A 21,433-nucleotide genomic window follows, 5' to 3' on the forward strand; every position below is an offset into this window, starting at 1 on the left:
AAACTCATTCTGGACTCACAGTAATAAATTTCCTATATATATATATATATATATATATATATATATATATATATATATATATACTTTTTTTTACTATAATAATTAAATACCTACAGACACTAGTGTTTACTCCTTTCGGGAATCTTCAGTGCAGGCTGTCACGATTAAGACCGGTCGAACGATTCGAATTCGGCAACACGAGACGTCTCAGGCTCGATTAGCAATCGGCTACCATTAACCGCGTGAAATAACTTTGAATTAAAACATTTTAATTATAAATGTTCTTTACATCAGTCAGACAGTGATCTAATCGTGATACAATGATAATAGCTAAATTCACCGAATTTTTCAACTACAATGCTCAACGAAAAGAAACGAATTATATATATATATATATATATATATATATATATATGAAAAATGCTCCCTATATATAAATATATATATATACATATATATATACATATATATATATAATCTTTGAAGTTTTTAACCTTTAAAACAATACAAAAATATTTTTTATTATTTGTTAGAAAACCATCTAGTCAGTAAATCATTTACTCGCCTGCAATCACTGCATCAACTCGCTCTCGAATTTACCATAGTACTAATAATTTATTTTTCAAGGGATCATCAGTTGTTTACCATGAAACACTGTTTCGGGAATTTAAAAACAAAACAGTATATTACATCATGGCTGCCAGCAGTGTTAATCAAACGCCACATCCCTTAATCTTAGGAAGAAGACATGTTATAAACATTTGATCCGATTTCCTATTCTAATTCTTGCAACTACTAACCTTTTCATGCTTTAAAAATGAATTTCTTACCTGTGTGATGAATCAATTTAAAAAAATTTAAAAATGGATATATTTTTTAATTTGTCAGTCTTGTATTTATAAGATTAGGATATATATATATATATATATATATATATATATATATATATATATATATATATATATATATATATATATATATATATATAGGGAGCATTTTTTCATTTAACCACATATTATTAAATGCAACGGAGACAATTTGCTTTATTATTCTTTTTTTAATTTTTCGACTTTCCGTGTAAGCTTTTTGTATCAAAATCAAAAATATTAATAAAACGCTCATAGTTGTAGCTGTCACGAGCGCTTTCGATTCGTCCAGAAATCCTCATCAGGTGTTGAAGTAAGCGTCCGAAGGAGCAAAAATGAGAATGATATGTAAGAGCGAAAAGTGAAAAATAACGGCGATGAGATCAAATATATGAAAAGTCGATTAAAAATTAAGGTCGATTAAAAATTAAGGTCGATTAAAAATATTGGTCGATTAAAAATATAGGTCGATTAAAAATAAAGGTCGATTAAAAATATAGGTCGATTAAAAATTAAGGTCGATTAAAACTTCAAGAATTATAATTAGCAGGTTCGTGGACGCCGTAAAAAAAGTCCGTCCAATACGAACTAGGACACTTTAGCACGCTACTGCTTTTCTCGTTTTTCGCTCCAACAAACCAACGTAGTGTACAAATTCAAATGCTTTATCGGAGAATAAAACCCCGAAAATAATACACACTTTGGACATACAACGACAACCTTGCATCTAAAGCTAACCATGCATCTAAATAATAATAGTGCTATATATATATATATATATATATATGTGTGTGTGTGTGTGTGTGTGTGTGAGCGTGTGTGTGTGTGTGTGTGTGTGTGTGTGTGTGTGTGTGTGTGTGTGCTTATATATAAACATTTGATAAAAGAACATATTTTTATTATGGAACTTTATCAATATTTTTTATTTTGATATTAAAAATAGATTATACAGAAAAACGAAAAATTAAAAAAAAACTCAAAGCAAAGTGTATCCGTTGCGTTTATTAATATTTGCTTGAATACATACATACATATATATATATATATATATATATATGTATATATCTGTGTGTATGTGTGTGCGTAATTATATATATATATTTGTATATATATATATCGTAATTTAGAATAATTATGTACATATATATTCGTATATATATATATATCGCAATTAGAATAATTATGTATATATATATATATATATATATATATATATATATATATATATATAAAGAAAGAGATGTATTTGTTTTTGTATGCAATATATTAATTCCACATTCATATCTTTTATTCACTAATTTTTCTTATGGGCGCTTATAAACACTGCAATAACTAAGTGTTTTTTTTTTTTTTTTTGCTTCTTGTGTTTGGGCAAGCTTTATATATCCTTATCATTTTTCATTTATATTTATAACTCCATCTACTTCCATTAAAAAATACTTCCATCTATTTCCTTCAGGAATATTTGTTGGCCCTGTTGCTATTTATCGAAATAAGACGGAGTTCATAAAAACAAATAAACTATGTATAAATATGTATGAGAATTAGATTTATTTTCTTGTTTTTTAATTTGGAATTATCATATATATATATATATATGTATATATATATATGTATGTATATATACATGTGTGTCGTGTATGTATACATGTGTGCGTGTATATTTACATGTATGTGCGTATATATATATATATATATATATATATATATATATATATATATTAAGAAATATTAAGAAGCTCACAGTATTAAAACTGGAGTCCCACAGGAGTTCATCCTGAGCCCAACTCACTTCCTTATTTACCTCAATGATATTCAAAATCACATTCTAAGATAATTATTTGACATTTATGCTGACGACACTACCGTCTATGGAAACACATCAAAAGCCGTAAATTACCAAGTTCTGTCTGATTCACGTAATAAAATGGAGAAAGCGGTGGCTGGTTACTTTTAATGCATCTTAAACCAATCACCTACCTTTACATTATCCCCACTTTGATCCCCATCTGGCATTAATTGAAATGAATGGCTTCCATCTTTGGGATGCTCCATGTTTTGACAAGCTTTTGAGCTTGTCTTTTACTTCGGATCTGAAATAGAACACAAATCAAATCCGTTTCCAAGGTCGATAGAAAAATAGTACGATCCTTTTACCGCTCCAGTAGACATCTCACTCCTGATGCAGTTCTCTACCTATGTTAAAACCAGGTACGTCCGATGATGGAGTGCTGTGCCACATCTTGGCTGGAGCTGTTAGAAACAGCTGGTTCTCCTTTGGCAGAATTCAAAAAAGACTTCATAACGTCAAGCGAAATGCCCTTTTCTCTCCCTTGCAACCTCTTTTCTACAGAAGGGAGCCTGTCTCTGCTTTATCATTGTGTTGATGGAAAATTAAAAATCCGAAACTTTAAAGAGAAGTTGTAAATACCTCATAATATGTTTAGATTACGCCAGTTTAATCATGTCAAAACGAACATTCCCCCCTTTTGGTGGATTGATTGTTTCTATTTCTTTCTGATGAGTTAAAAGCAAAATAGATTAACTAATTGATATAATAATTAAGTGATTGATTTTTTGGTACGAAACATACACTGTCAAGAATTGTAAATATCAACTAAATTAAAGGAATAAATTGTAAGATGCTCAACATCATGAACTTTGGAATATAGGCTTCTGTCATTCATCATATATATATATGTATATATATATATATATATATATATATATGTGTGTGTGTGTGTGTGTGTGTGTGTGTGGGTGTGTGTGTATGACAATCTTTTTGTAATTTTAGGAATATAAAAATTGTTGAATATAAATCGATTATTACTACAATTGCTTATGCTGTTAACAGGGAGAGAGATAGGAGTCGTAAATTTATACATGGTTATTAAAGTTGAATCGACGCAGATAAGTGCTTTATTGCAAGTCTCTTGCTAATGGACTTTACAAATTAATAATAAAATGGCTTTGTCGTGATAAGAGAAATGACTTCAAAGTTAATTAAAATGTCGCATAAAAAATACAGGCATAATCTTCAATATAAGCTCAGATGCGTCTGTTTCATCTACGCGGTAAACGATGATAACAGTTTATTTATTGAGATTGTCGGACTGACTTCCTCATCTTGATTGTTATAGTAACAAAGTTTCGGCCGTGTTGCCCTCCGGCCTTCATCAGGTGTCATATGTCCTAGTGACATATGGCCGAGTGGTCCTAGACGTTGTATCAAAGTTTACAGTTAACCAAAAGTGCTGAGTTCAATTCTGAACGAAGGGAGTGAAAAGTAACCTTCAAAAACAGAGAATCAGCAACGATGTCCCAGAGCCTAGCTGAAGACCGAAAACGGTACCCACGTAATAATAATAAAGGGTTGGGTTCGAGACTCCTAACAAACTGTGTTCCAGTTCCATACAAAACACCTGATGAAGGCCGGAGGGCAAAACGGCCAAAACGCTGTGGCTATAACAACCAAGATGAGGAAGTCAGTCCGACAATCTCAATAAATGAAAACACCTCATCTCAAAAATACAGACAATTACTGATGATAATAGTATTTCAAATTAGGATCAAAAGATATGCAGACCCACCTACGATATGTATCTATCTCTCATGCACTCCGTCGATTTCGACGACGGTGTTGCATATTGGTTATATTAGAAGGGATCTATTAGACGTACATTCATTAGTGTGTGTCTTTGCGTATTATGCCAAAAGGTCCTTATATATATATATATATATATATATATATATATATATATATATATATATATATATATATATACGTGTGTGGATGTGTTCTTATCAATATTCTTTTTATGTGGGTGTGTGTGTGTGATTCTTCTAATGTCTTTTTGCCTTGCCTAGGGATGTTTCCGATGACGTGTATGCACCAACAATGCAATGCGAACATACCTGAATTTGCCATGGCCAGCGATGATATTCTCTCCTTCGCTGGTTCTCCATCCTGCTGGGAGTCGGGTCACTGCAGACAGATTCATTGATGAACAAACAAAATGGACTTGAAATTTCAATCTTTATTCAAGGCGCATTCTACATCTTGGATCCTGATTGTTTTCGGGAGGCACCCAAATTCCCGTCCACTTAATCTGCCGCCTAGACCCTCTCTCAACCGTCTAATCATCACCGGAAGTTACCCAGAATTTAGTGCCATCTTCCAAGTTCCGGTGCACTCCATCTGGGCCACTCAAGGTGACTGAGTTTGACAGCTGTCAAAACTAACCCTGCTAAACTATTTAATGAGAAAATAAACATTCTTATTTTCTTTATTTCTAAAAACTACCTAGATAGCATTTAAGCTGGGACTCCTAATACAACAGACGGCGCGGAGGTCGGTTAGTGTTCGTGTCGAAGGTGCTCTGTGAGTCCGATCGAGCTCTGAAACCCCACGATATGTATGGACGTGTCTAAAATGCTAATGTTACTTTGAGCGTGACAGACATATCGGAGGACACACGGGCGTATGAACAGACAAATCCGCTTACATGATGTGTTGACGTATAAAATAAATCTATTTCAGAAAATAGTGTGACGCACACACAGCTGTCTGCTTATCAACATGGTTTGACGTATCTAAAAATGCTATTTCAAAGTAATACGTGACAGTAAAACGGACAAACTGGCCGTTTGGAAAATGAGCAGACAGAGCTGTTTACAGAGATGTACAGACCATATAAAATGCTTTTACCAGACTTCAGGTGGCGGGCGTACTCTCAGAGAGGTAGACGGGGAAAGCTATTTACAATGATGCGTGGACGTATGAAATAAAGCTTATAAAGGCCGATATGTGAGAGACAAACCGACCTGAATATTTATCGAGATGTGTGCGTGTGTCAATTTCAAACATGGGCGGGAGGGATACACGTAGACCCACGTGCAGGCTTACGGATTTCCTTACAGTGTTGAGTGGACATATCTAAATTGCTATTTATCACTTAGCTGTGGCAGATACGCGAACAGACGGACGGATAAACGTATGGACTAATGGATGAACGGGCAGAGCTGTTTACAAGTGGATGCAGACGGATTATAAATATTTTTTTAGACGTAGTCATGAAAGACCTCCTACCAGAGAGGTGTTTGATGATTAAAAATATCGATTCCTTACATAGGCGTGAGAAACTTAAGTAGCGACTTCAAGCCAGTGTAGTATCTGTTCTGTTGCTGCAGATCAGCTTTTCGGCTTTTGGTCAATGGAGGAAAAATCCTTCATGACTGAGACGAGTTTTACTTTTGTTCCCATCAAGAGTGCCCTTTTTAAGGGAGGTGGAGTTTTCTCACATAAAAAGTGTCCGTGTTTCTAACTCTGCCCTCATGAGAAGGCACTTAAATAAGAACATACGTAGAGACTGTTGCCAAGGTCGCTGGAAAAATTGTGAGATCCTTCTACCGCTCCAGAAGATATCTCACTGCTGATGCAATTCTCTATCTATATAAAAACAGTGTACGTCCAAGGATTGAGTACTGCTGCCACATCTGGACAGGAGCTACTAAAAACAGCCTATCTTGCCTTGACAGTACAAAATAGACATCGTGTCTGATGAGGGTGCCCTTTTCTCTTCCCTGCCACCTCTCTTCCACAGAAAAGATGTTGCGAGCCTGCCTTTTTTATCGTTATTTCCATGCCATGTGTTGGTCTGAGCTCCAATCTCTGATCACCCCTCGCCAATCTTTCACGTAAAATACCCCTCTAGCTGAAACTACTGTCAATAATTTTTCCCATTCGTTATTTGTGCCTAAATCAAAACGTAGATTCCATGAACAAAGCTTCTTTCTTAGAAGTGCACGCCTCTGGAACTCTCTTCCGTTGGCCTGTTTCCCACCTGACTACGACTTGGATGTCTTCAAGTCCAACAAAAACAAATTCCTGATAAATCGCCCCCTTAAGTAAGACACCTTATCAAATCTCCAATACTAATGATTAACGCGATATTATCCCATTGATTACTGTACACTCAATAACCCTTATCCCCGAGTGGCTTCCGGACCTTGAGAAGTGGTGACTACCATGTAAAAAAGACAATGAGGGAGACTTACAGACGGACAGGTTTGGATGCGTCCGTTTTATCTACGCGCACATATAATTTACATTAACATGTAGACTATCGAATTAAGTTGTATCTGCCTTATGGTTGACGTAGATGCTGCTCTAATGTAAATATGATAGTTATAATAACAGGTAGACATTCAAGTCTATTTTTATATTTGAGTAGATATATCTTGTCAGTGCTTGTCAAGTGCACTCTAAGCACTAACATACGTGCTGACAAGCGCAAGTGTCTCCTTTAGCGAGCTAGAAAAGCGACTCTGGATAAGGATCGGGAGTGGAAGCTACTAGGCAACTACAATGGACCGGACACATTACCAGAATGGAAACAACCAAATCCCAAAGATGATCCTCTACTGGAACTAGAAAATGGTACTCGCAAGGTAGGATGTCCAAAGCTTCGCTACAAAGATGTAACAAAGCAGCACGTGAAGGCGATGAACAGCAATGTTGTGAGTTGGGAGGAAAAAGCAAAAGAAAGGAGTAGCTGGCGGAACAGTCTCCACAAAGGGAAGGAGAAATAGAGAGAAAGATTATAGACGCCTTAGGACATAGACACTATCGAGCGCACATCCCCGACACCCACATATGCGGTGTCTGTGACCGGATGTTTCACACAGAAAGAGGACTACGCCAACACTGAGGGATAAAACATGGTGACCTCGACTAGTCATCGTCAAGACTAACGGACTGCATGATGATGATGATGATGATGATGATGATGATGATGATGATGATATAAGGCATAAGTGTGACGGATGTAGATTAGGATTGAGGGGCCCAGCTATATACATTTTACATGTGTATAAGTATTTGGATATACAATTTAAGATTTACCCGTGACATACGCGAGGAGAGTTGGACAAAGTGACAGACGAATACGTCTACGCAGGCGTGTGTAGATACGGAAATTGTTCTATTTGGAACCAAAGGTAGCGGACAAACGGACAGACGGACAAACAGACAAGCAAGTTCTCTCACGTACTTGTTTTGCCGTATCCATAAATGCAATTTCAAACGTAGTCGTGAAAGACGAACACACAACCGCGTGAATGGATCCAGGAACAAATCTACTTCCATAATTTCCTGGCCGTGTGTAAACGTCTTACTTCCGATTATGCAGTTCTTCTACACTAATAGGACGAGATTTTGTAGTCGATAAATAGAGTTTTTAGATTAAAAAAAAAACAATGGTTTCAACTGATTTTTTTGTTGTCAATTCTAATAAATTACAACGGTAACTTCCCAATTATGCCGTCGCAATTACCTGAATATTACTGAATTATTAAAAAAACAAACAACTTTAACCGTGTCAGAAAGTGAAAAATTGCCGCGATCTTGTTTAAATCAAAACGGAAAATTACACCCCCCCCCCTTTTGATGTGTCCTGTGTCTTACGATCATTTTCATCAAATCCTATTTTTTATTTTCTTTAATAAATAATTTTCTACCTCATCGATTTTCGTAATTTTAGTATATACTCATCGTAAAAATACGACAAATACGTAGATACCCTTCTTTTCATGTGAGATTTAGTTTTACGATTGTCGAAATTTCGTCCCAATAGTGTAGAAGAACCGATTATGCGTTAAAGACACGCGGACGTGCTGACAAACTAATGAGAGGATAGAAGTATTTGTAGAGTTACGCGGACGTATCTAAAAGTGTTGTTTTAGACTAACTAATTAGGGACTGACGAAGTTTCCAATAGAAATGCATAGACGTATCTAAAAATTATATTTCAATTATTAACTCGCCAAATCAATCTCAGGTTAAAGTTTCTAATTTTTTATGGATGATAAACCCAATAAATAATGTTAATCATTAAAACCTAGTTATCTATTCTATTATTATATAGAATGAACTTTGTCTGTGTGCCTGTATGTTTGTGTGTTCGTTCCCTATGGACTCGAAAACGATTGCGTCGGTTTTCATGCAATTTCACACGAAGGTATTTTTTGTGTCTCTCAGTGTTCGTAAAAAGGATTTCTGTCGGAATGCCTTCGATAAGTAGTTCCTTCTTCTTCTTCTTCTTATTCGTCTTCTTCTTATTATTATTATTATTATTATTAATCGAAATTATCATTATTATTATGATTATTAGTCGAAATTATCCGATGAAATGAGGAATAATCGATTTAGACAAAGATAACAATTTACACAGCCTTACATTTATATCACAATTGCATTTAAAATTTTTTATTCCGACACAAGCTGAAAGACATGGTATATAAAATCAACAGTAGGTTCTTGATGTGACAGGGGCGCGTCCGAATTGAACGTTTATGTTTAAAACACAAGTTTACAATGAGACGTCTTTTTCTTTTTCATTTCAAAATTAAATTCAAGACATTATCACCGTAAAATCAGTAATGCCACGCATATAAAATGAACTGTAGTTTCTTTGATATGACAGGGGCACGTTTAAAATGAATGTTTCTATTTAAGGCACAATCGAGCCATGATATTTGAATTTTGCATTTTACTCTTTAATGCAAGATATTATATATAAAAAAAATAAATTATAAAATCAATAGTAGATTCTCTACAGTGCAATGTAAACTATAATGTATTGTAAACTTAGTCACTTCGAGAGGCATATGAAGCTTCTTCTAGGTGCATCGTGATGGGCCCCCAGTTAGAGCAGACAATCAATCAATTTGATTTAAAAATCATTCATCAAATTTGATGAGAATAAATATATGGGTGAGTGAAATATTAACTGATCATTATTCAATCATGGGCAACGTCAGTTCACCCAGCTAAACGTTAATAAAATCAGTTTTGAAATCTATATTTCTATTTGTTTATAAAAGGCTATTTCTGTGTGGGAGATCGTTCTCTATAGTGTCTAAAACGGGCGAGCCGATGTTTTAAAAATTTCACACAAATATTCTTTTTGTATCTGGCAGTGTTCTTCGATATCTTTCGATACTCGATAATCGCTAATCGAAAAAAAATCTAATTAAAGGATTGACAGTTTCATTTTGATCAAAGTAAATAGTCGTATATAGCCAAACATTAAAATGGCATTTCAGAAGTTTATCGCCGCACACGCATAAGGACTCGACGTACAGAATCAACAGTAGATTTTTGATTAAACAGGGAAGCGTACGAAATGAATGTTTTTTAATTTAGAGCACGATTGGCGATGATATTTACCTTTTACGTTTTTAACTTCAAACAATTATATAAGGATATAATTTTATAAAATCAACCGTAGCTTTTTGATAGTATAATAGACGATAATATATTGGGCATCCCGATCACTTAGGCGAGGTATATGACGCTTCTCACCGGTAAACTGCTGTAGGTAGCCGAATAGAGAAAGAATTTAATCGTTTTGAGTGAGAAATGGTTCAGTTTCAGATTGAATACCCGTCTGGTTATTTACGAATGTACTGATTATAATGCAAATTATCTGACATGAAAAGAAACAAATTATGCTTTGTAGTTGTTTGCAAAACTAAAATCAATTATTTTGTTTTCGGTACTGAACACTTACGCATTACTTTGTTCTTTTGTCTGCATAGTCTAAGAATTATAGACACTTATACAGACCAAAAACTCGTATCAGTGTTCGCAGTTACCGGTCAGAGTCATGATATACTACTGATGATACACCCAACTATAACGGGCATGAGTGAATAACTGATGTATATTAGTTTGTTATAGTAGTTCATCTATGTTGATGACGACGTCTTCTTCATTTTTAAAATTTATTTTTTAATTGTAATCTATGACTCAGTTTATTACTGTGAAGCCGGATGCGGGACCTACATTTCTTTGCAGAAATAGAGGACAGGAATACAGGATTTCGGTTTTGATAGTGAGTAACCGCAGCTTGTCGGGGTCTAAATGTGCGACGCTCCGTAGCTGCTCGCTTATGCTCGTTGTTGAAGAATTCAATCATACTATCACATATGGAGCGCCCAGTGTCCCTGTCCGTTGCCAAAGTCTCCAAAAGACCGAAGGGGATATTGCAGCGCGTGGGGGAGCTTGATGCACTCTATGTAACGTTTGCTAAGACAGCCGACGTTTTATCGGCTGAGTGAGTTGACCGAAGAGAACCCTTCGATATAGTCTGTTTGAGGGCATCCTGAGGACGTGGCCGAACCATTGAAGCTGATGATGGATAATGAGTGACTCTACAGGGGAAACTCCAGTTCTCCTGCGAATCTCTAAATGGGGCGCCTTGTGTCACCAACGGAGACCGAGAATCTGCAGTAGATGTCTGATGTAAAAGGACCCCAACAGCCTGATGTACATAAATTTAAGACAGTGGCAGAATCGTTGGAAAATGACCTCCTAACAGTAGTGCAAACAGGGTCGCAAGTGAATTGTAACATTTAGTGCTAGTAAGACTAATCTGTTCTCCTTAAACAATTACAAGAAACCTCTCATATCACCGATACCCATAACAAATAATAAATTTAGCCTAATATAAATGAACACTATGAACGGAACAAATATATTAAGGGCATTCCCCAAAGAAGGTCGGCTCCCTCTATCGAGCTAAAAGACTACTCACACTCGAGAGTATGATATACCTCTACAAGGCCACCATTTTCTCATGCATGGAATATTTTTGCCACATCTGAGTTGTTACATCGGCCACTAGTATCTCCGTCTTAGATAGGTTTCAAAGAAGTTTTTAATCTAATACGTTCCAGTTTGAGAGGTGATATTAAGGGACTCCACAGAATCACTCAGTGGTCTACCTTATTTCCTGATTAAGGCAATGAACGCCGTTCTCCCCGCTCCTGCCACGTCCCATCCTACTAAACTGGACATTGTATGGGGGATTGAATGCCATATATGCCAGTGTAGTTGGATTGGGCTGACATTTGTCTGATTAGTTGAGGGCACCGGATTGACAGTTCCTTGCTGCTGTTTCCAACTGATAGTACAGGAGTCCTAACTTTTTAGTAGCGCTTAGGGCGGCAGCTCCATCAACAGTTATATAATATTAGGATGATTGTAGTGTAATGTGCTCTGATGAACACGTTGCATATGTGACTATCGACGAACAGATCTCCGACAAACCCGTTTAGCAACAAATCTCACCTATTCACTGCTGAGGTCCCCAATTCCAGAAAGCGTTTTACTCTAATAGTTCCTTACCTCGAGCAGCTAAGCTTTGGAATCCCCTTCTTGCTACCTGATTCCCTGACTGCACTGATGTGCAGAAGTTTAGATGTAACGTAAATAAACGTCTTGTTTATCATTTTTAGGACTGGTCTCAAATAGTAACACCTTACGTCCAAGTAACGATATGCTTTGTAAGGAATGCACGCAAGTAAAACAAACAAACAAAAACAATTCCTGGGAAAACTATAGTTGTCTTAATGTTATTATTTCATTTATGAAATAGTTATAAGAAATTGCACACTTGATTACAAAGTTTCACTTTTATGTTAAAAATTGATTGCTAAATAATATTTTTTACTGTTATTACATGGCAGCCACTGAAAAATTCTTATTATGATATTATGGGTAACAATTCTGTACTTTCCTCCAAATATTTAACAAATATATATATATATATATATATATATATATATATATATATAGAGAGAGAGAGAGAGAGAGAGAGCAAAAAAGAGAGAGAAAACTAAAACCAAGCTTCTAATTTAATATCCTTAACATTCTTATTCCCATCTGGCATCAATTGAAATAAGGGTTCTTGTCTCCAGGACGCTCGATATTTTGACAAGCATGTGGGCTTCACCTTACCTCCTCATCTGGATTGGAACATGTACATTAAATCCGTTGCTAAGGTCGCTGGAAAAATGGTTGGATCCTTTTACTGCTTCATTAAATATCTCACGGTTGATGTAATTCTCTATCGCTATAAAACAGTAAGCCATTTCCAGGGATTAAGTAATGTTGCCACATATGCGTAGCTGCCTTTAGAATAATATTATCCTTCCTTGAGAGATTTCAAAATAGACTTCGTTGACCTTTTTTTTTTTTTTTTGCTTGCAACCTCTTTTCCACCGAAGAGATGTTGCAAGCCTGTCTCTAGGTAATCGTCATTTTCATGGCAAGTACTTCTCTGATCCCTCATCTATATACCCTCCTCGCCAAATGTTCGTGGAAAAACCCCGGCTAGCTGAAACCGTTATCAATAATTTTCCCTACTCTTTATCTGCGTCTAAATGTAAACGAAGATTCCATGAAAAAAATTCTTTCTAAAAACTACTGTCGAATATTCTTCCGTTTGTGTGTTTTGAGCTGACTTTAATTTGGTAGTCTTCAAGTCCAACATAAACAAATTATTGAGGAATCGCCCCCTTAAGTAATCCACTTTACCAAATTTCCACTACTAACGATTAGTGCGATATTATCCTATTGACTACGTTAAACCCAATAACCTTATGCTTGAGTGGCCTCTAGGCTTTGATAAGCGGTGATTCTTATGTAGAAAATATAACAGAAAAAAAAACTTGCCAAATTGCGAGTATTTAGTGGCGCAAGTCTTCATTAAACTCAGGAACAAAACAGATCCTTCTACCGCTCCAAAAGGCTCCATGTTTTGACAAGCTTCTCGGATTGACTTTTACTCCTGATCTGAAATGGAACACATACATCAATCTGTTGCCATATTTTAATTTATGCAGATTGCGTATGTATTGTAACAGAATCAATCCTCTAATGATGATCATATATTAAGAGGAATAATTTGGCCGCTGGACTACTAATTCGCAAAATAAATAAATAAATAAAATTGTAATAATGACAATGTCGTTCATCACACTGCGTCTGTGTTTGTTTACAATATCACGCCTGTTGATATTTGCACTTGAGGATGAATGCCCTGGAAAAAGTCACTTCTAATTAATGTTTGGTTTTGAGATATGTAAACGAAGATATGATTTTCGCCTATTTTTAATGGTACCTCTTCTTTTATAGCGCATTTATCTTTATGATATGTCATTACGCAATATCTCCAGATTATAGTACAACTGTTTTTCTTTTAATAAGAAATGATTTGTGTAAACTTTATTTTCTCTCTTAGCCGGTGTGACGTAAAATATTTCTTTGTAAAATTAATCAATTTTATCTATAAGAGGGAAAAGACATTTAAAGATCAGGGTTTTTTTTATCGCTCTTTGATAATATCAGGTGAATTTCTCCATGAAACATATTTAGGAACACTGCCATATATATGTGTGAAATTCGCAAAAGATAGGCACAGCCGTTTTGGAAACTATGAGGAACGAAACTCACCCACACAAAGAGAGTTTTATATAATAGTAGAGATATTAATTATTCTTGCCATTTTATTTTTTTTTAGTTCCAGAGAAAGAGTAAGAAAATAATGTCTAAACAGATTTTTATAGTCTCTCTTTTGTTCTTTCCCTCTCGATCAGATGTCCGCCATTTTCACCGTAAAGAAATTTGCGACGCAATATTTTATTTCACTTTTCAGTCTTTCACGTTTTTAAGAAAAATTAAATCACTTTAATCGCAAGCTCAAATAAGAGATGTCTCGAATCGGTTCAATTTATATGCTAATTAACCCGGTTTTAAACAAAATTACGGCTCAGATGATCAGAATAATAATGACGGTGCAATTCTTGCCTTTGAGAAAAATGTATTAATTGCTTTTGCTACTGTATCATTTACCCTCAAAAAAGATATAAATCCTGGGTGTATTGTATTGTTATGCGTTGGCCTTTTGACTATGATCACAGCGTAGTATATGTGTTATGTTGTGTTGGGCAGTGCCAAGGATTATGATATATTGCTAAATTATTTAGATTAAAAATATTCAAAAATGCTTTAAAAAAGAATGTTTTGACTAAAGAAAAATATTATGGATAAAGGAAAAGCATAAACAAAGCTAGTTTGGAATTTGATTTAGTAAACAACGGTGCCGGTCTGTGATAAACAAGATTGACTACTCTGGTTGACGTCAGAGATACGTAAGCCAACGAAATCATAATTAAGAATTAGTCTGAAACAGTTAGTCATAGAGACGAGCTTTTAGGCTAGCTAGGCACTGAGATAGTTGTCTCCATGGTACGATGGAAGAATCTACGGACCAACTAGGAAAACTATTTGGGGGAAATGTTAGAGATGCAAACTCCGATACGTGGAACATTTATAAGTAAATATATGGAAACTATAACCCAGCGTTTTGTGTGTTCCATCTGGTAGAATTTGTTTTCATTTTAGGTGCTTGTCGCAGAGGAAAGGGAAATAATGAATGTGGCTTTTGTGATAAATAAGAGTGTTCACTCTGGCTGATGTCAGAGACACGTAATCCAAGAGGAACCAAAATTTCAGGAGTAAGTCTGTAACGAGTAGTTAAAGAGACGGGTTCTATTGTTAGTTTGCGAACTGAAGTTGTCTCTGGGCTTCGATAGAATCATCTACGGATCAACCAAGGAGCATGTAATGAATAATGTTAACAGCTGCAACGCCGACACGTATAACATTTATAAATACATATTTGGAGATGATAATAAATAAGGCATGTGTCAAGCAAACAAGGGTGTTATTCATCATTGTTAGACACTGTCATTTCTTCATCCCGTTCGTAATTGTCGGGAATATGTGATAACATACGCATGCCCATGAAAAGACTATTAAATATACACTAAACGCACCAATACGTACAAACACGCAAAAAGAAAAATTACTGTTCCTATTATTATTATAATACACCACTAGACGATACACGAGCATCGGTTACAGGAACACGTATACTTTATATTATATTCACTAGACATACATAGATAGTTATATGAAACCGAAACAACAGTACTGTACACTACAGTATAGATATTACACGACATCAGATTGTGATACAATGGCAAACGAGTATATACAGACCATTAATAAATGAGATAATGTACTGAACGATAATATCTGTAAGTGTGAGTTAATTCCCTATGAGCTCCAAAATGGTTGAGAGTGTAATTAGGATGGTATTGTATCGGAATTTCTCCGCTGTTTATTGGAACTCGATAATTGAATAATCCTCTTAAAGAAAGAAACATGGGCATGTTTTAAAAAAGTTAACCCTCTTATAAATCCTAACATAACAAGTGTATTTGTGAAGTTTAATTATCGCACAAGTAGATAGGGTCAGTGTATAAAATCGACAGTGGGTTCTAGGATAAGGCATGGACGTTTCTGAAATTGATATACATGTTTAGAGGACAATTGTACTAGGATACATTTTTTGTATGTTAAACTTTAATTCAAGCCATCCTTATCAAAATAATTTCACAAAATAATGAGTAAGTTATCTTGTGCTATATAGATTACTATGTCGATTAGGTGCTATATAGATTACAATGTCGATTAGGTGCTATATAGATTATAATGTCGATTAGGTGCTATATAGATTACAATGTCGATTAGGTGCTATATAGATTACAATGTCGATTAGGTGCTATATAGATTATAATGTCAATTAGGTGCTATATAGATTACAATGTCGATTAGGTGCTATATAGATTACAATGTCGATTAGATGCTATATAGATTACAATGTCGATTAGGTGCTATATAGATTACTATGTCGATTAGGTGCTATGTAGAATACAATGTCGATTAGGTGCTATATAGATTACAATGTCGATTAGGTGCTATATAGATTACAATGTCGATTAGGTGCTATATAGATTACAATGTCGATTAGGTGCTATATAGATTACAATGTCGATTAGGTGCTATGTAGAATACAATGTCGATTAAGTGCTATATAGATTACAATGTCGATTAGGTGCTATATAGATTACTATGTAGATTAGGTGCTATATAGATTACAATGTCGATTAGCTGCTATATAGATTACAATGTCGATTAGGTTCTATATTAATTACAATGTCGATTAGGTGTTATATAGATTACAATGTTGATTAGGTGCTATATAGATTACAATGTCGATTAGGTGCTATATAGATTACAATGTCGATATAGTGCTATACAGATTACAATGTCGATTAGGTGCTATATAGATTACAATGTCGATTAGGTGTTATATAGATTACAATGTGGATTAGGTGCTAAATAGTTTACAATGTCGATTAGGTGCTATATAGATTATAATGTCGATTAGGTGCTATATAGATTACAATGTCGATTAGGTTCTATATAGATTACAATGTCGATTAGGTGCTATATAGATTACAATGTCGATTAGGTGCTATATAGATTACAATGTCGATTAGGTGCTATATAGATTACAATGTGGATTAGGTGCTATATAGATTACAATGTCGATTAGCTGCTATATAGATTATAATGTCGATTAGGTGCTATATAGATTACAATGTCGATTAGGTGCTATATAGATTACAATGTCGATTAGGTTCTATATTGATTACAATGTCGATTAGGTGCTATATAGATTACAATGTTGATTAGGTGCTATATAGATTACAATTTCGATTAGGTGCTATATAGATTATAATGTCGATTAAGTGCTATATAGATTACTATGTAGATTAGGTGCTATATAGATTACAATGTCGATTAGGTGCTATATAGATTACAATGTCGATTAGGTGCTATATAGATTATAATGTCGATTAGGTGCTATATAGATTACAATGTCGATTAGGTGCTATATAGATTACAATGTCGATTAGGTTCTATATTGATGACAATGTCGATTAGGTTCTATATAGATTACAATGTTGATTAGGTGCTATATAGATTACAATTTCGATTAGGTGCTATATAGATTATAATGTCGATTAGGTGCTATATAGATTACTATGTAGATTAGGTGCTATATAGATTACAATGTGGATTAGGTGCTATATAGATTACATTGTCGATTAGGTGCTATATAGATTATAATGTCGATTAGGTTCTATATTGATTACAATGTCGATTAGGTGTTATATAGATTACAATGTTGATTAGGTGCTATATAGATTACAATTTCGATTAGGTGCTATATAGATTATAATGTCGATTAGGTGCTATATAGATTACTATGTAGATTAGGTGCTATATAGAATACAATGTCGATTAGGTGCTATATAGATTACAATGTGGATTAGGTGCTATATAGATTACAATGATGATTAGGTGCTATATAGATTACAATGTCGATTAGGTGCTATATAGATTACAATGTCGATTAGGTGCTATATAGATTACTATGTAGATTAGGTGCTATATAGATTACAATGTCGATTAGCTGCTATATAGATTACAATGTCGATTAGGTTCTATATTGATTACAATGTCGATTAGGTGCTACATGGATTACAATGTTGATTAGGTGCTATATAGATTACAATGTTGATTAGGTGCTATATAGATTATAATGTCGCTTAGGTGCTATATAGATTACAATGTCGATTAGGTGCTATATAGATTACAATGTCGATTAGGTGCTATATAGATTACAATGTCGATTAGGTGCTATATAGATTATAATGTCGATTAGGTGCTATATAGATTACAATGTCGATTAGGTGCTATATAGATTACAATGTAGATTAGCTGCTATATAGATTATAATGTATATGGGCTAAGTCACTTCGGGGAGTCATGTGAATCTGTCTCCTGGTTCACTGCGTTCGGTCATCGATTAAAGTTTGCAATCAATGGATTTGATTCGAAAATTGGCGATTTCACTAATTTCGATGACAATAAAAAAATTGGAAGAGTGAAATATGTATTAATACTTATTCAATACAAGTTATAGTACGATCTCCATGCTTGTAGGGCAGTAACGTAAACTAATAGCATAATTCTGGCTTTAAAACCTTGATGATATTTTTATTAATTGTATACATAATTCTAAAGTTGTGGCTTAAGATAGACATAAAATATACAGGTTATATAAACGAGCGGGTGGAAATCGCCAGCATCGAGGCTTTGCTGCTGAAATCACAGCTACGCTGGGTCGCACTTGTTTCCAGAATCGAGGATCATCGCCTACCCAAGATAGTCCTATATGGTAAACTCACTACTAGCCGTCGTGACAAAGGGGCACCGTAAAAAAGAAACACGTATACCTTATATTCAATAGACATTCAGGAGACAGATATATACGAAGGGCGTGACATAAGTAATCCCCCTGACCCACTTTCCAAAGCAGTAGAGATCGAAACTTAGATCACATATTAGTCTTTCTCTACATAGGAACCACCCAGAGTAAGGCATTTCTTCCATCGTTTGATGCAGCTCTGGAGACCGTTTTTGTAGAAAAACCCAGGTTGGTCCTTCAACCACGACGTGACTTCAGAAATCAAGGCTGCATCATCTGGGAACGCTTTCCTTTCAAAAACAACTTCATGGCTGGGAAGAGGTGTAAGTTAGAGGGTGCAAGGTCCTTGGATTATAGTGATATGCCCAAGTTCATCCTATGTAATCAGTCTTTTGAAAAATTTGACTCATCTTCTTGGCACATCTCCAAATTCATCCTCGAGCAATCGACGCATTCGCGCTTCTGGAATGGTGTGAGCAACCTGGGAATCCATCTGGCAGACACCTTATTACTATGCAAATGGTCATGAATGATAGTTTCCACAGACCCTGTACAAATCTTGACATCTTGGGCTATTTGGCGAATCGAAATGCGCGGATCTTTCAAAGTGGCAACTTGACGGACAGATGCCTCTTCAATTGCAGAAGAGGGGACGACCAGGTCTGGGAGCTGTTTTCACAGACTTCCGGCCATGTTTGAATTCACGATGCCAGCGTTTTACAAGGTCATATGATTAGGCATTACCACCATAAGTTTCTTTCATTTCATCCAAAGTCTCCTGTGGTGTGCGTCATTTCAGATACAAAAACCGGATCACTTCTCGACATTCAACAGACTCCATTTCACACCTGACTCAGTTGAAAAACCTGTAAAAAAGCAACCACATTTAGTTCAGGGGATATAATTTGCCACATAACCCGTAGAGATATAAACCATTGCACATGCAACATTTCAGCTAGATCAGACAACAGGAAGTGGGTCAGGGGCATTACTTATTGCACGCCCCTCGGAAAACCGAACTAACAGGTATGGCATAAATGGCTACTTCACAAGATCTCCAGCTAGGGTATAGTTGGAAATGTTTTCTTTAATATTAAATCGTTTTATTCTGATAGGTTCATAAGAGTAGGTGTTGATAAAGAAAAATAAGAAGCTCTCAGTATTAATGCCGGAATCCTTCAGGAGTTCATCATGGCTCCAACTCTCTTTCTGATCTGCATAAATGATCTTTGAAATCACACCCTAAGATCTTCCGTAGACGTTAATGCTGATGACATTACCATCTATGGAAACACATCAAAGGCCGTAAATGACTAGGTTCTCCCTGATTACATATCCTTCATCTTGAGCACATGGTGCAAAAGGAAAGAGGGGTTCAGTTAATTTTAATGCTGCAATAACTAAGTTTATATCTTTACATCATCAACGCTCTAATCCTTAATGAGATCAATTGAAATAAATGGCTCTCCCCTTTAGTAGGAGCAGCTAGAATGATCTTACCCTGCCACGACAAACTTCAATATAGACTTCATAGCCTTATGGGGAATGCCCTTTTCTCTTCCCTGCAATCTCTTTTCCACGAAAGAGATGCTGCGTGTCTGTCTCTGTTTCACTGTTATTTTTATAGCAAGCGCTCATCTGAGCTCCAATCTATGGTTCCCTCTCTCGCTTAACTTTCACGAAAAACATTCGTCCAGCTGAAATCAATAATTTCCTTCACTATTTATCTGTGCCTAAACCTAAACATAGATTCCACGAACAAAGATTTCTTTCTTTGAACTGCACGCCTGTGGAACTTTTTCGTTTTTGCATGCTTTCCATAAGACTACAACTTGGCCATTTTCATGTCCAACATGAAAAAAAAAAAATTCTTGATGAGCTATCCCCTTAAGTAATCCAATTTATCAAATTCCCACTTCTAACGATTACAACGGCATTGTCCTGTTGACTACTATACACTCATTAACCCCTTACCCCCAAGTGGCCTCCAGGCCTTGATAAGTTGTAATTCCTATGTAAAAAACAATGGAAACAGCTATAAAAGGCTATAGTAACATGAGTTGCTTCATATTGATTTAGCCCAATTTTTTGTTCTGATAACATTGTAATTTCGGATCGATCTGGACTAATCCAATTACTAAATTTCACTTGATTCAGGAACTGGATAACTTTCGAATTAGATTCTGATTGTTATCTGATGTAATCCGCAGTGATCTCACTCAAAGACAGAATTTTCATTAATCCTGTGTGATGCCAGCACTAAAACGAAAACAACTGTTCAGTTAGGATTTACAGCGATCCATCGACCGAAATAAACATTGCAGTACAGCACAAAATATGATACATCTCCAAAAATGAAAGCAATTCCAAACAGACACTTCTGAATTATACAACTGGTAAAACCAAACAGGAAAACCATGTAAAAAAAAAAATCTTGGACTTAAGGAGTCAGAGTCGGAGAAAAAATGTGGACTTTGACACCGACTCCGTCTCTTAGTACTCTTAGAAATCCGTCACCAACTCCAGCTAAAA

Source organism: Euprymna scolopes, chromosome 38 (assembly GCF_053919585.1).
Source record: "Euprymna scolopes isolate OS-2025 chromosome 38, ASM5391958v1, whole genome shotgun sequence".
NCBI classification, from domain to species: domain Eukaryota; kingdom Metazoa; phylum Mollusca; class Cephalopoda; order Sepiida; family Sepiolidae; genus Euprymna; species Euprymna scolopes.